This window comes from Crocuta crocuta, unplaced genomic scaffold (assembly GCF_008692635.1).
Source record: "Crocuta crocuta isolate KB4526 unplaced genomic scaffold, BGI_CrCroc_1.0 scaffold64, whole genome shotgun sequence".
Taxonomy (NCBI): domain Eukaryota; kingdom Metazoa; phylum Chordata; class Mammalia; order Carnivora; family Hyaenidae; genus Crocuta; species Crocuta crocuta.
This window is the reverse complement of record NW_027530640.1, coordinates 445039-449001: the sequence shown is the minus strand read 5'-3', so window position 1 is coordinate 449001 and position 3963 is coordinate 445039. Positions and strand designations below refer to the sequence as shown.

Here is a 3963-nt window from a genome sequence, read left to right as displayed (position 1 = left end):
AAATAAAATAAAATAAAATAAATAAAATAAAACTCATGTTTTGAGAAGGGCATGCAGTCATAGCTAAGAGCTTCACATCCTGTATTCATGATACTAATAGGATCAGGCAGTAGTAGCTCCTCCCAGGGACTGTTATATTTTAACTGTTGTCAGCTGTTTGAGCTAAATGAATGTAAGTTTGAGAGGGTCTTTGGTTTCACTAAGTGAAGATGGGGAGCTTAGGGCATGCAATGGAATCTTCCTGGGATTGTAGTCACGTGCACTTAAGAAACCTATTATTAGAAAAAAGAAAACATAGTTCTAAGGTCAGGTAGATGACATCTGTTAGAGAACTCAAAGTTGTAGCTGGTTGACCTGCAGACTTGCCATGACACCCCCACACATCACATGCTCCCCGACCTCCCCTATAGTCTTCCCGCTCCCCAGGTTAGCTTCCCCATGCACAGCAGACAGCAGGACCCACCACTCACTCTTCTCGGTTCTTTCATGGAAGCCCTTCTTCTGCCCTGTCTATCAGTGGCACTCCAGGGTTTTGCACGGAAGAGCTAGCACCAGACGAAGCTGACCTCCAGTCCTGCCTCCTGCCTCAGGCGTTATCAACCCTCAGACATGCTCAGGGTTTCGCATTTATGTACTCTAGTTTTCTTTTCTGCAAAACGATGATGGGAAAGGCCCTGAGCAAAGTTCTGCTCTGTCTCTCCTCTGCTCAACTTTATAGTTAAGGGAAGAAATTAGGGGAAAACAGAAGGTATGACTTCTCAGAAAGTTAGTCCAAGGTTCTTTTGATCAGTGGTGAAGATATTTACTGCTGATTTAGAAACCTTGAGTGTGGGCCAAGGCTTTAGCAAATATTAACTCTGATTTTACTACCCTTCTTATTAACAGCCAGCTAAATGAAAGTTCAGAGATTTTACATGCTGTGGATGGATCCAAAGTCACACACGCGGTTAGAGGCAAAGCCATAAATGTAGTAATAGTTGGATTGTCTAATTTGTACTTTAGAAAGAAATAAAAAATATGTCTCCCCCTCGATAGTACGGGTGTGTAACATCGTCATTCTTAGTTACGCAGTACCTCCTAAACCACTTGCATGCTACTTCAGACACAGGAAGGAACTCAAGCCCTACCAGAGTCATCTTATCTACCTGAAAGCCTATAGTAGACCCCTCCTAAACTCAGCTTTAGGAAAATAGCAGGAATAGGCTACTCACGGGGGAAGCCTAGTGGGAAAGTGGGGGCAAGCAGGGTCATTGTAATGGTTACTTTTATAATGATGAGCCCCAGGCTGGGTGACTTAATCCCCCTTGTGCTCAGTTTCCTCATCTGTAAAATGTGGGCATGGAGTCAGTCCATCAGTGCTTTCCTGAACTGTGGTCTGTGGACAATTTCTCTGGCCTGCGTGAAAGTTGGGAAATGGTATCTACAAGGTCCATCCCTTGGAGACCTTTGTGAAGGTCTATATTCAAGAAATCTGTTTGACTTTATTAACTAAGGGCTTCAGAGAGACCCTAGAAACCTCTTAAGACCTTATAGGAAGAATCTCATTTTGGAAATGTAGACTCAGATGATTCTTATGATTTCCTTTGGATGTAAAAGCATTTGAGCTATTAGAGAGATTTTTGTTCTCTTGCAATTTATGGCTGGTTCTTTCTTTCTTTCTTTCTTTCTTTCTTTCTTTCTTTCTTTCTTTCTTTCTTTCTTTCCTTCTTTGTTTCTCCCTTCCTTCCTTCCTTCCTTTCTTCCTTCCTTGTTTTTTTTTTTTTAAACAGCTACAATGCTTTTTATTTTAACAAAAAGGATATAAAGAGGGTGATAAAATAGGGGATGGTAAGATAGGATGTAAAATGTGGGGTGTCTCTGGACACCATCCCTCCCTTCCTGCCCCACACCCAAAAGTTACTAAATAATGTAAAAGTTGCCATTTACAGTACCAGAACACCATCAAAATAATTGTTTTTATCAGGGTCAAAAAAATACAGTGATTATGACTGTACCATGACCAGTTATTGATTCCACTTTCTACCAAGGAAGGAAATGGGGGGAAAATCCTATTTTGGGGCACCTGGCTGGCTCACTGGGTGGAGTGTGTGACTCTTGATTTCAGGGTTAGAAGTTTGAGCCCCATGTTGGGTGTAGAGATCACTTAAAAAGAAAATCTTTATTATTATCATTATTATTTTGATAAATTCTTTTTTTTAAGTTTATTGATTTTGAGAAAGAAGTTGCGTGAGCACCTGCACATGCAAGCAGAGGAGGGGCAGAGAGAGAGGGAAAAAGGGAGAATCCTAAGCAGGCTCCACAGGATCAGTGCGGTGGGACTCAGAACTCTCAGACTGTGAGATCATGACCTGATCAGAAACCAAGAGTCAGACACTTATCCAACTGAGCTACCGAGGCGCCCCATTAAGATTTTCTTTTTAAGTAATCTCTACGCCCAGTGTGGGGCTTGAATTCACAACCCTGAGATCAAGGGTCATATGTTCCACTGCCTGAGCCAGCCAGGCTCCCCTTTAAAATAAAATCTTAAAAAGAAATTATATTTTCTTGGTTGTCTGCTTTGTGTCAGGCACTGTCTTAGATATCTATGTATTCCTTATTTATTTCTTGCAATACTATGTGGAATATTGATCTTAACTATATCATTTGTTCCCTAAGTACCACAGTCTGAGAGAGTAACAGTATAGCAACAATGTAGAGCAGGTGGGCGCAGGCCCTGACGCTCTCTCTATCTCTACACATTCTCTAGGTCATGTTATCCAGCCCCAGGGCTTTGAATACTATTCTTATGATGTGGTGATGACTGATGACTATGAAATCTCATAATTTTCCCTTGACTGTTCCCATATTAAATAAACATCTCAAATTTAGTGTGACCAAACCAGCATTTTAAGTTCAAGGCTTTCCTCCAAATTCTTCTTGCCCATTTAACACTTAGTAATTTGTCTTCCTGTCTACCTGGTTGATCAAACAGCAATTTAGATACTGTTGTCTCTCATGTCCTTATTGCCCACTTGTGGTGCATCAGCCAATCCGTTCTTGCAAGATGCATCTAGAATGTGACCGCTTCTCTCCACTTCCATGTGTATTTCTGGTCAAGCAACATCATCTCTTATGAGGAAAGTTACCAGAATGTTCCATTTGTTCCCCCCGTTTCCACCGGTGTTCCCTCTGAAATCCAGAGCCAATATGATCTAAGACATGAATAGAGGCACTGTCATGGCGGGTTTGCTGAGGAAGACCACTGGCCTGGTGGGATTGGCTGTATGTGGGAGTCCACATGAGAGGCCAAGAATATTGTACACAAAGATACTTGATGTTCTTGAGCACATTCCTAAAAATGCAGCATATATAAAGAATGGGTTACAAATGAGAAGTTGAGTCTGGTTAAAGTGGAACCAGATGTTAAGAAATTAGAAGACCAGCTTCAGGGTGGCCAAGTAGAAGACGTGATTCTTCAGGCTGGAAATGAACAAAGTCTGGCAGGAAAAATGATACATCGGAAACCATGGGAAACTTCAGTGTAAGAGCTTCCTGCCAACCAATGGAAATGGCCAATATAATCATCATTAAATGACTAGTGTGTTGATGGGAAGCTGATGTAATTTAGTGTTCTGTTAAATAAAATAAAGAAATACTTTATTATGTTATTATGTTACTTTGCTCCTTAAGACCTTGTGATGATTTCCCATTTCACTAAAAAAAAAAAAAAAAAAAAGTCTAAATTTCAGTCCCTGGCCTTGCTCATGTCTCCAACCTTGTTTGGCTAATGTTTCATTCTCTACATTGACTTCCTTCCTGAAGTGCAATGTACCAGGCTTGTTCAACCGATTGCTGCACTTGCTCTGCCCTCTGCCTAGGTGGCTCTTCTTACCATCATTTATTCTAGGTTCAGATGTTATCACCTCAGGGGTGCCTTCCTTGACCACCTTTTCACAAATGATCGCACCTTGTGCAGAAACTATC

General features: G+C 41.2%; 1 pseudogene; it reads left to right on the top strand.

Moving 5' to 3' along the window:
* The first annotated feature begins 3216 nt into the window (after window positions 1-3216).
* Window positions 3217-3560, top strand: LOC144235407 (NADH dehydrogenase [ubiquinone] 1 alpha subcomplex subunit 5 pseudogene; annotated as a pseudogene).
* The last annotated feature ends 403 nt before the right edge of the window (window positions 3561-3963 follow it).